General features: G+C 33.2%; 1 pseudogene; it reads left to right on the forward strand.

Annotated features, from left to right (window-relative positions):
- Positions 1-3,075: 3,075 nt before the first annotated feature.
- Positions 3,076-12,494, forward strand: LOC116135088 (annotated as a pseudogene).
- The last annotated feature ends 1,052 nt before the right edge of the window (positions 12,495-13,546 follow it).

The raw sequence follows: 13,546 nt of genomic DNA on the forward strand, positions 1-13,546 counted from the left end.
TGATAGTAGAAGATTGGACTTTGATGGTTGGGATAGATCGGAATTTGACTTGTGAAGGGAGGGACGGCTACGCAAACCTTAATCACTCGATTGTTAGCGATTGGCTAGATCAGTAAGAGTAGGTTTTAAAGGTTTTAGTAAATGATGATTGGTGAAGAAAATGGTAGTGATGTGTGGTTGCAACGGTGCCAGAATTGGAAACGGAATATAAATTTATGTAATACAGTGGTATTTTAAAAGTCTGTCAGTGGAAAAGTGTCGTTTAAATCATTATTTGGGTGGGAAAAAGTCATTTACTCTAAATCTTATTGTACATATTTAACTTAAATGTTAAAGAGTTAACGACTTTTTCGCACCCAAAGAAAAGCTTAATGACACTTCTCACCTTCAAACTTTTAAAATACCACTTTAATACTTAAAGTATAATTTTGTTAATAATTTTAGTTGTGATGAAGGTCAAGATGGTCAAAAATTATTATAAGTGAGGGCAGAATGGTCAACAAACATTTTTGCTGCCCAAGATTATTTAGCGTTATTTAACTCAATGCTAAATAATAAACTATTTATGGCATCAAGAAATTAACACGTTGGTGGTGAAAATTTAAAAAAACAAAACAAAAAAAATTAACATGTGATTAAACATTTGGAAAACATGAACCAAGATTAATTACAAAAGGCTAGCATCGATGGTGAATAAAACAAACATGAAGGGATGCGATTATTTTACATAACAACCCTTAAAATATATTCAATTTAATTAATCTTTTATTTTAAAGTATGATATGACATATAATTAACATTGTAAAAAAAAAAGGTGGTTGTAAAATTGATATTATTTAGATGTAATAATACTATGATAATAATTTGCTTTTAAATGAAAAGACTTTTCTACTTCAAATAATAAGAAAAAGGAAAGGAACGTGTAAGAAGAAAATTGAAAAGTGGAGGACCCATATGTTTGAAAATGGAATAGAAATTTGTTCTTATAGAAGAAATTTATGGGTATGTAATTGAGCCACGTTGCTACCAAATGAGCTGCAACCATGGAAAGAAACATGTGGATACGCTAAGACATATCGGCCAAAATGTGTAGGTGTCTATCATAAACACTGATTTAGGTGGTCACATGTGTTTTTTTTTTTTTTCATAATTTTTTAATTTTTTGCATCAATTTAACGATATTACAAATTCAAATTAGATTCGATANCTGTGTTTGAAATGGAATAGAAATTTCTTCATATGGAAGAAATTTATGGGCATGTAATTGAGCCACGTTGCTACCAAATGAGCTGCAACCATGGAAAGAAACATGTGGATACGGTAAGACATATCCGTCAGAATGTATATGTAAGGATGTCTATCATAAACATAGATTTAGGTGGTCACGTGTTTTTTTTTTTTCCATAATTTTTTATCAACTTAGCGATATTTCAAATTCAAATTACATTCATAGTATAAATTTAAATATTTTAATGTTGACTTTAGTTACGGGATTGTGTGATATCCAGTAAAACCTCTCTATAATGATACTCTATATAGGAATAAACTCTACATAGTTATAAAAAATTATATTCTCAATTTGGGATAGTTATAAATAAGAATAAACTCTATATTGTAATAAGTTATAATTTTTCTAATTCCCGTCTTAAGGAAAGTTGTCTCCACATAGTAATAATTATCTGTGTATTACAAAAAAATATATAGTATGTTACATTAAAGGTTTAAAATGAAATAAAATATTTATCTAAAGTTGTTTAAGACAATAATTTATGCTTTAGAGTTGTTACTACATCTTTTAACTTGCGAATACATTACTCGTTAGCATAGACATTTTCTTGTTAAAGCCAAAACATTTCTAGCTTCTCAACATGTTTAGAGCTTCTTGATATGAAACTTTTTGTATTTCCATACTATCATTCTCATAATTATTTCATTTCTTTTCTTGTTTAATTGTAAAAATGATTTCTTCTTTTGTTAAAACATACATGACTTGTTACTCATTTGAATGATTAAGGAAGACATTAATATTCATTCAATTAGCGTAGTGAAGTTGTCGAATTTGATCACTCAATTTTACAATAACTCTTTGATTTTCTTCGTCTACTTCATTTGTAACTTGCAATTCATCAACATCGGGGGTCATAATTTTGTAATGCTTTAAACAATTGGCAATTGTTTGTGGCTATACAGCAACTGCATTTACAATTTCATCAATGACAGTTATCTTTGTTGGTTTCAAAATGGGATCTTCTATCCGTTTCAAAAGTAGGCAATTGAAGCGCTAAATTGAAACTCTGATATTATTAAAACATGAATTGAAATCTTAATATTGTACTACTAAAACATGAATTATGAAATAAGAAATTTTTTTAACTACACCTCTATTAAGTTATAACATCTTCATAATAATAAAATTAGTTGGTCCTACTATTATGACTATAGAGAGATTTTACTGTATATGAAATTTAAACACAATTCCTTACTTTAAAATTGAAACACAAGAGATAAATTCACTGGTCTAGTCTCTCGAGTTCAGGTCTCCATGATTGTTAATAAAAATGTCTACTGGAATTTTTACCCAGTTAATAGTTTTTGGGTTTTGAAAAATTAGTTGAGGTACACGTAAACTGGCCCGGACACTCTCGATCATAATAAAAATAAAAATAAATAAATAACTTACCTGTAAGACAATGTATTTAAATTTATACTTCACTCAGCGTTCATTTTTTGTCATTCAGATTCATATACTATATACTTTGTTTTGTTAAAATGTATCCTAAAAATTATATCTTACTGTATTAAACATAAATTTAAATATATATTTTTTGGAAGAATACGATTCAATTAAATTAAACAGAATTCATGATATCTTTTCTGTAAATAGCAAAATTACCTTATTTATCAGAATAATTAATCCGAATTGTTTCAAGACATTTGCTTATAATTTACCCACAAAAGTTTACCAAATTCCATTAATAAATAATAATTGACACAGTCTTCCCTTGAAGGCTTATCTCTATCCACTGTTATTATCTTCAGCAACGCCAAAGAGGACATTTCTCTTTGGTATTTCACACCAACATTTATCCTTCCATTTCACACCCTCTCTGCATTCCAATTTGAAGCTATATCAATGCCACTACTTATTGCTTAATTGATTTGAGTCCCTTAAATCTCTCAGAACTTCAACCGTCCGTCCCTTCAGGTAACTTCAATTCTATGCTCTTTTGATTTATCTTATCCAAATACCATTAATTCAAACCATTGTTTTACATAGAGATTTCAGGAGACAGTTTTTCAGTTTTTGAAAAATGTGATATATATCACCTAGTCTAAAGGGTTTTTGTTTTTTTCTTTTCTTTCTTGTGACTTGATGACCCTCCAAGGGGGTTAATGAAGTTTGAATTTGCTTTGAAGGTGTGAGCAAAATGTCGAAGAAGATGAGAGTGGCGGTGGTTGGCGGCGGGATTAGTGGACTTGTTTCGGCGTTTGTTCTTGCAAAAGCAGGCGTTGATGTGGTGCTTTACGAGAAGGAAGACTACCTTGGCGGCCATGCGAAGACTGTCACTTTCGATGCCGTTGATTTAGACCTCGGTTTCATGGTCTTCAATCGCGTAAGTTTAACTGTCTTTCTCTTTTTTCTTTCTGCATTCAGTTTTCTTTCTGCTTCACAGAATTTGGAACGAATTAAATTATCATAATATTAATATTTATGGCTTTCCAACTATGGTAGTAAAATATCTAGTGCAATGAATTAGAAAGATTCAATAATATATAAAAGATGAATAAATTATAAATTTTGGTTTGAATTTATCTTATTAAATCTCATTACACTTGATATTGGAAAAAAAAAAAAATTAAAAAAAAAAAAAGTGCTACAAACACCATTGATAAGGAAATTTTCTTAATTAAAATCAAAATTTTACAAGGAAATAAAGTCGAAGATAGGGATGGAAAAAAGATACTATTAACCATCACTTGGGTGGTCACATAGTAAAATAGTAAAAGAAGATTATATGAGCTTCTAAGTTTGAGTTCCTTCAGACACTAATAAGGATGTTCATTGGAGCTTCCAATCGACCGTTCAAAACCTTTAAAGATTAGTTGAGGTACATACAAGCTAGTCATGACACCCCCTAGTAAAAAAAAAAAAAAATTTAAATATCTAAATTAACACATACTAAATTTACTTGCAGATTAATCTAATATTAGGAAACTTATAGCAACTTTTGTTTTATTTGCTAACCTATCTTTTGCAATACACATATATGATGAACATGAATTCACTTTATATTTAATTATTGATTTTTATGGATGGGCTTGGTGGTCCATTCATTGGGTGGTCGAGATTAATTGGTTAGAAACTGACGATGCTTCTTCCCTATCTATCACCGAAGACCATTAATGTTTTCTTAAATTTTAGCGTAAAAAATAATTTTCTGTGAAAGTATTATTTTGGACTTAACGTAAACCATATAGAATTAAGATCAAATCATCAGTTTCAACAGCTAGTAGATACCTTCTTCTTCTTCAACTAAATAATTAATTTAATTGTTGTTTTGACTTACGAATCATATCATTATCAGATTAACACTCTTAATAAATCTCTTTTTATTTGTCTTAATAGCGGGGTCTTGATTCTCTTTTGTCACTAACTTCATTTTCAATGAGATTAAAATAAACCCGAAACATGTAATTCTTTTATTTACATTCTTTCTCATGCTCGTATCTGAACTTTAGGATCGAATAAAAAGATATTTATAGAGTAAATTATATTCCCAAAATCAACAAACAATATCTAGGTAGAGTAAGAATGAAAGATGCAACTAGAAAGAAAAGAAAGTGAAGTGTTAGCTGGAAGTATTGTCATTTTCTTCTTGGAAATTAATGTGTTGGACTGTATATTATTCTTACATATTCATGAAAAGTTTATTATCATAACTCATATGGACCCGGGTGAGGCAGAAACCTGTAAGATGATAACGTCAGTAGGTGTGGGATCCATCTACAGAAAGATTAAACTTTTGAGCTTTCATTTATTTTAATTTTTCTGATTTTTGTCTCCACCCATCCCTCGTCAGATTTTTGAGAACTTTTGAGGTTTCATTTACTTTAGGGTTAAAGGAACGTGTACTTTGACTCGCCGCTCTCATGTGTTGCCTACTTCTGGTCATTATCCAATTTCGCTGGCAACATTAAATAATATAGAGTGAGGACAGTTTTACTTAAAATTCTTGGTGCTGATCTCGCTAAATCTCCAATGCGTTTTGAACTTTTGATACGATTTCATAATTAAACACCCCTCATCTTTCTTGGAAGTATCTTTGGTCTTCCTTGAGGTTTTTTTTCTAATTTTTGCTAACCAACCCTTATTAGAGAAGTTACCGATAACTAAGAAAATCTTAAGGGATGTCAGTGGTACTTAAACGAAGAGGTTAGCGAGAGTTCTTCAATTATGAAGGTGTTTTAAAAGGGTTTTTTTATAGTAAAACTTGTATGTTTGACCTTTTTGAAATGATTTTGAAAATGTGACCCTAACTCTCAAGAGTTTAATCTTTTTGCAGTGAGCATCTACTGGTTTTGGAAATGTCATTATTTCAACCTTCAAATTTATCAACAATATCATCAATTTTTCTTCACTTTTAAAATAAAATATATTTTTGCAGTATACTAAATATGTACTATGTTTACTAACACAAATTTCTCCCATTCGAAAGATCTATATTGTTTTAATAAATATTTAATATTTTTTGTCAGCCCTTCCCAAAATTAATTTCTGGTTTCTCTCTTACCCTGTTATAAAATTATACTAGGGAAATTAATTCCTGGTTTCATCTATGTCCTTTTTTTAAATTATACTGGGGTTAAGGGGAGGTAAACAAATTAACCCTAAAAAATAGGAAATGTTTAAGATATATTTTATATAATACCATCAATGAAACAATGTTTTATTTATCATAAATTATATTATAGTTTTACACACTACGTAGCTATCTGTTATTTTATGAAATTAAAACATTGGTACCGTACATACAACCAAAAAGTTATTAATTGGAATAATTATAAAAATGACCCTTTTTTAGGATGTAAATAGAAATTTGACATCTTCTTAATTGGTTTATAGATAAGATCTTTCATCCCTTTTTTTATTTTAACCTCTTCACTCTTAACAGTTAGGGAAAGCCACTCTAGCGTTAGAGAGAAACCACTCGATCATTAGAGTGGCTTTCTCCGACCACCATTGTAGGCATGGTCTCATATACTAAACCAAAGAAAATGACATTTTTCCAATTTTTACCCTCTTTATTCCAACAGTAAAAATATGCCATCCTAGCGCTGAAGAGAATTCACTCGAGCACCGCTAGAGCGAAGGCATGAAAAGTTGCGGAGAGGGTAAAAATAGAAGACAAAAAACTGGATGAAAGTCTCATATACTAAACCAGTTAAAAAGAGGTCAGCTTGTACGTTGTCAAAAAGAAAAGGTCCTTTAAATAATTTTTCCTTATTAATGGGTAACCAAAATGACGTTTGATTATATAAATTAATACAAATTTCTACAGGGTTATTGACATTATAGAAACCGAACTGAAATATGAACAATATGAGTTCAATTCATAGTCTGAAAGGTTTTTCTTTCCCAACATTACTGGTTGATATGGCCAAATGTGCTTTTCGGTGTCATTTTTTTATCAAGTTGAAGACATTCGTAGAAGAAAATTGAGCCCACTTCAATCTTTGTGAAGAACACTGAAATTATCCATACTTAAACATGCTTTATATGTAGTGTTTTCAAGTAATGATTATTGAATGTTGGTGATGAACAGGTAACATATCCAAATATGATGGATTCTTTGAGAGTCTTGGAGTTGATATGGAGATATCAGATATGTCATTCGCAGTGAGCTTAGACAAAGGCCGCGGCTATGAATGGGGTAGCAGAAATGGTCTCTCCGCTTGTTTGCACAGAAGAAGAAATATACCAATCCATACTTTTGGCAAATGATTCGCGAAATTGTCCAGTTTAAGAATGATGTTCTCAGGTCATCTACTTTTTCTTCAACTATGTTTTAGCAAGTTTACTACGTTAACGTTTTGTGCTCAAACTTTTCTTTTGTAATTGCAGTTATGTTGAAGAGCTCGAAAACAATCCAGACATTGATCGCAATGAGACCTTGAGGCAGTTTGTAAATCGCGGGGCTACTCGGAGTTTATTCAGAAGGCTTATCTTGTGAGACTGCTGAAGCACTGTATTTTTTCATATCCTTAATCTTGCACACTCCATTCTAATGATATGCTCTTTGTTACTTTGTAATAATAAGTATTATAATTCTGCAATTTTATAGATTCCAATATGTGGTCGATATGTCGTGCCCCTCTGAAGGAGTATTGAGCTTCTCTGCTTTCTCTTTTTCTTTCATTTGCCGCAATCATCATCTCTCTTCAGCTCTTCGGCCGCCCACATGGCTTACTGTCAGATGGCGTTCACATTCTTACGTCAACAAGGTGTCTTTTGTTTCTATGTAAAAACACTCCAGATTTTCATTATCTTTATGGAAGTGCATTTTTTTCAAGAATGTTCAACTTGAGGAGCTGCCAATGTTTAAAATCAGGTCAGGGAACGACTCGAGAACTGGGTTGTCGAATAAGAACTGATTGTGAGGTGTCTTTGTTGTGTCAGCTGTGATGAAGGTTAGTTATTCATTCCTTAAATTTTTATCGCAATCCTTCACATGAAAGCTTTTGAAAGGGGAATTATTACCCGGCCTTTTTTTTCTGAATAACGAAAGGAATATGTTGTTGCAGGTTGCACCGTAGTATGTGGAGATGGTTCCGAAGAAACGTATAATGGCTGCATAATGGCTGTTCATGCTCCAGATGCGTTGAGAATACTCGGATGTCAAGCTACATTTGATGAATCGAGAGTACTCGGTGCATTCCAGTATGTCTACAGGACAATGTCTTCCATTACCACGGAAATTTTTCTTCCGTTTACTTTTTGAAGAATCCTCTAGAATAGGTGAATGCTGAAACGGATATAAAATAGCCAACTCTTGTAATCTGCTACACAAAATGTGAAATCATTTCTTAACGTTTTATGGCTGAATTTTTCCTTCATCGTGACAAAAGTTTTATGCCCCAAAACCCAGCAGCATGGAGTGCTTGGAACTTTCTTGGAAGTACAGACAGCAAAGCATGCCTGACTTACTGGCTCAATGTGCTTCAGGTTTGGAAACATATGTCTTCTGTAAATTGAGCTTGTAGTTTATGGAGTTAGATAGCTGTCACCTTCTGTAATGCTGCCAATGAACTAGTTATTAATTCACCTTGCAGAACCTTGGTGAGACCACTTTACCTTTTCTTGTAACACTCAATCCGGAACGTAAGCCAGAACATACATTGCTTAAGTGGACAACTGGTCATCCAGTCCCATCTGTTGCTGCATCAAAAGCTTCACTTGAGCTTAAAAGTATTCAGGGAAAGAGAGGAATTTGGTTTTGCGGAGCTTATCAGGGTAAGCATTTATCTAATGAAGGAAATAGTCACGAATATACACTAGTTAGCTCCTTTGATACAGATCATCTCAGTAATTTTTACTTTTAATTCAGGTTATGGCTTCCATGAGGATGGACTAAAGGTAACCATGGTTGTAGGATACGCCTTTTTAAAAGATAATAATAAAATAATTCTAAAAATTAATATTATCCCTAAGATAATTAACGAATTTTGTGATATTATTGGCTGAATTATAATATACATAATCAAATTAATCACAAAATTAAGAATTTATCACTTCATTTCAACTATTCATATATTTCCAGATCAAAATCAATATATATATCTCCACTGTGTTATTATTATCATGTAAAATAGAAACACATTTTCCTCTTCACTTTCTCTATACAAATGGTAAATTTGGACGGATTTTAGTAAACCGGGTTGGTGACCTAGATCCAGCCTGAAAATTTTTGGGCCTTCAGCCCAAATTAATAAAGTCGTATCAATTTGTGTCAAATTTTAAGGATCCAAACCGATATGTTGATATGTATTCTACGATATGATACGTATCAATTTGTATCATATCATAAAATACATATTAACATATCGAAAGATTTACGATACACTCTCTGATACGTATCGCATATCGTAGAATACGAATAACCATGAAGGTAACAATTAGTCCCCCCCTAAGTTTATTACTTAACAAAATTTGTTTTGCAATAAGTATTGTTGAATGTGGTCAGTCTAGAATGGAATGAAATATTCCATTCCACAATATTAATCATGTTGGCAATTTAAAGAAAATCTATCAATTTGTGACTGTGGCTTACAAGTGAAATGTGCTTCTTTGCAGGCAGGCATGAGTGCTGCACACTGTGTGCTAGGAAAACATTATGAAATTTGAGCAATCCAAAACACATGGTACCGTCGTGGATGGACACAGGGGCGCGACTTGTTGTTGCTAGATTTCTAGGCAATTATATTTCTACTGGCAGTTTGATGTGAGTTCATTTGTATTTTGAATCATTTTTGCCTGTTTTTCCTGTCACACGAATATGCATACACTCCCATTCCCTAAACTCAAACATTTACATATATATATGTGCAATCTAGGGAGCAATATCATCAATCTGTACAGAAATTTTCTTTTTTCTTACTACAGTAAAAAAAGTATGAAGTTACTGATCCAATGTGCTTTTTGGTTCTAGTTTACTGGAGGAGGGAGGAACAATGTTTACTTTTGAGGGAACCAGAAAAACTGTCATCTGAAAACTGTTTTGAGAGTTCATAATCCCCAGTTTTACTGGAGGTATACTCTCAACTTAGGTTTGACATCTTTTAAAGAAATTTTCTGAATATATAACATAAGGGATGCAGTATTAATATTCAAAGTTATGCTTAAAATTCTAACCACCACTAATGAGCCCAATTGCTGTCAGGTTATGACACAGGCTGATTTAGGCCTTGCAGATTCATATATCAATGGAGATTTTTCGTTTGTGATAAAGAAGAAGGTCTTCTAAATTTATTTATGGTAAGATACTGATTGAGTTCCGAAAACAAATTATGTTGTTTGTATCTACTAGCAGAAACTTTCTCCTTGCTGATTAATTTCAGATTCTTATTGCCAACAGAGATCTTGATTCTTCTGTCTCCAAATTAAACCAGAAAAGGTACATCGTGATTGGTGAAATGCTGGAATGTGATATTACTGTTAGTTTTTTTCTTTCTTTTTTTTTTCCCCTGAAATCTTATGACATTCAGAATTTCCCTCCATTGTCTTTAGGGGTTGGTGGTCACCATTGTTACTGACAGCTGGTATTGCATCCGCAAAGTATTCTTTCGCCATGTATCAGACAAATACTCTTACACAAGCTCGCAGGAATATTCTCGTCACTACGATCTGGTATTTCTTTTACCACTGATGTCTTTGGGCAATCCTGGAAAAGAAGCTATTAATGGAAGTTTTTATCATGGAAACTTACTGCTTATGGTTTGTGTTTCTAGAGCAACGAACTTTTCGCTCTGTTCCTGGACGAATCAATGACATACTCATGTGCAGTATTTAAGGTTAGAACCGTTTCTTTGCTTATTTTTACTTCATTCTTCTTTGGAGCTATACAATAATTATGCATCAAATGTTTTAAAGAGCGAAGATGAAGACCTGAAAGTTGCCCAAATGAGAAAAGTTTCTCTTCTGATTGAGAAAGTGAGTCTGCTTAAATTCATTAAATTTCCAAAAATCTTAATATGGTGATGCTTATGGTTTTCTCATTAATGCATCCAGGCAAGAGTTAGTAAAGAACATGAAGTTCTTGAGATTGGATGGTGGGGAACCTTAGCCATTGAAGTTGTCAAACGAACGGGATGCAAATACACAGGCATCACTCTCTCCGAAGAGCAACTGAAATATGCTGAAATGAAAGTGAAGGAAGCGGCCTTCAGGTAAATGAAATATTTAGTTATCCGAAATTACTAATATTCCTGGAGCCGAATCACACTGTTCATAAGTTTAACCTTTTCTACTTTCAGGATCGTATAAAATTGTATCTCTGTGACTATCGCCAACTGCCTAAAACCAAACAAATATGACAGAATTATTCCTGGTAAGTTCTTCTACCACCAATTATTTTGTGAATGATCATAACATTGATTCCGGATACAATAAAATGTCTGTTAATTCCTTTTCTTCAGTGAGATGATTGAAGCTGTAGGCCATGAATTCATGGAGGAATTTTTTTGTTCTGCGAATCAGTACTGGCAGACAACGGGCTTCTTGTTTCAGGTATTATGTTATATGTTGCAAATGCAGTGCTAAATGCTCACACATTCTACATTTCACAAAGATGAGTCTTATTTTTCTTTGAAACATCATATTTTATCGATGTTTCTAGTTCATATCGATACCGGACGAGCGTTATAACGAGTACAGGCTGAGTTCAGACTTATAAAGGATATATTTTCCCTGGTGGATGCCTCCTTCATTAATAGGATAACATCAGCCATGGCTTCTGCATCCAGACTCTGGTACATATAAACAATGTTCTCAGGCAATTTCATATTGGCTTTTTTTTTTTTTTTTTTCCAGCAGAGTTAGCTTCTTTTTTTCTGTTTTTGCAGCGTGGAGCATGTGGAAAATATAGGAATCCATTACTACCAAACACTCCGGTGTTGGAGAAAAATTTCATGGAGAAACAAAGGTACTGAAATTAACACAGAAGTTGTCTAATATTTTACCTTTCACATGCATTGTTCTCCAAGAGGGTTTTCTGCTGTGTGAAACAAAATTCTGTATATTAATGTTATTGAATTCATATATAGCAAAATTCTTGCTCTGGGATTCAACGAGAAGTTCATTCGGACATGGGAGTATTATTTTGATTATTGTGCAGCCGGTTTCAAGTCTTATACGCTCGGAAATTACCAGGTAGCTTTATAAATTATGTCCTATCACTGGCTTGAAATATGTACCTAATCATTTGATTAGGTCCGTGCAAAATGCTAGCAACAGTCGTGATTGCGATAATTGCTGCATCTCCTCACGTCTAGTATAAAATTTAATATAGTAATATTACGTCCACAATCAATTCTCACAATATGTCAGAAATGATTTTGACTAAATCAAAAATACGATCATTCCTTATGAAGAAACAGTCATGTCTTATGAAAGGAATGATTGTTCTTTAAGGAACAACGTTGTTCTTTTGGTTGTTCCTTAGGGAACCGTCTTTTCTTATAAAAAAATGATTGTTTCTTCATAAGAAACAACCGTTCATTTCTAGTAGTGTCGTGTCGCCTTAAGTGTGATGAGAGTTGATGTGACAGTGTCAATTTCATTTATTCCATAATGCAGGTTGTATTTTCACGTCCCGGGAACACATCAGCATTCAGCAATCCATACAAAAGCTTTCCTCCGGCATGTTGAAGGGAGACCATATATACTTTCTCGTTCAAAACCTGTCAGATTATTATTGCAGGATTAAATTATCATTTGATGTAACAGGAGTTACCATGTGTTTTGCTTCTATTGGATTTTGTAATTAGATTACGAAATTCATTTCTTGACATTCATATTGTTTCCATCATAATACACAAGATTGAAAAGGAAATTAAAAATTGCGTTTGGCTTATTATTTCTGCCCATATTCCCAATCCTATTCTCCAAATAATATTTGGAACATTATTCTAGAAATATTAGCTTATTTTTTTAATTACTTTTAGACTCCATAAGGTTATTAATTGCATTAAATACTCTCTGAAAAAAAGTTTAAACATTAACAAAAATACCCCCGTGACCCATACTTGCCAGATTCCGGCAACCACCGTCGGTGGTAACCGGTATCTGCCACAACAGTGAATTACCGACCAGAACTGGCCGGTAATTCACCGATCTGGCCGGAAAAGGCCAAATCTGGCCGTTAGTGACGGCCAAAGAAATGTCAACGACGGCCAAATCTTGGCCATCGTTGACCGACAACGATGGCCATATCTGGCCTTCTTTGGCCTTTTTCGGCCGTCAACAGCCACATATGGCTGTAGATCTGGCCTTTTCCAGCCAGATCCGTGGTGGATCTGGCCGGAAAAGGCCATAGCGACGCCATACCTGCCAGATCCAGCCGGTATGTGTCGTTACGCAATTTTCAGGCCAGATTCCGGCGGTGGTGGCCAGAATCTGGCACTGCGGGTGGTGGGGGTCTTTTTGTCATTTTACATATTTTTATATATTGGGGTATTTATTAAATTAGCAAACTTAGGGGGTTTTTTTTATAAATTTTTAAATTTTACCTCGTAATACTTCCATATTCAATTATCCAATATTGTCCCCAAAATCCTATCCAAAATAATAAACCAAACACACCCAGCGATTTTTTTTTTTTTTGAAAATTTTGGGTTCTAAAGTGAGTTGAAACGTCCTGAGAAAACACTAAATATTTTAGTTATTTAGTACAAGACTCTTTTTCACTTGTTAAGGAATTATTATTTCCAGTGTTTGAAAACCCGGCCCGACCAGTTCAACCGAGACCTGGGGCTTTCACTAGGCCGGGTT

Source organism: Pistacia vera, unplaced genomic scaffold (assembly GCF_008641045.1).
Source record: "Pistacia vera cultivar Batoury unplaced genomic scaffold, PisVer_v2 Contig294, whole genome shotgun sequence".
NCBI classification, from domain to species: domain Eukaryota; kingdom Viridiplantae; phylum Streptophyta; class Magnoliopsida; order Sapindales; family Anacardiaceae; genus Pistacia; species Pistacia vera.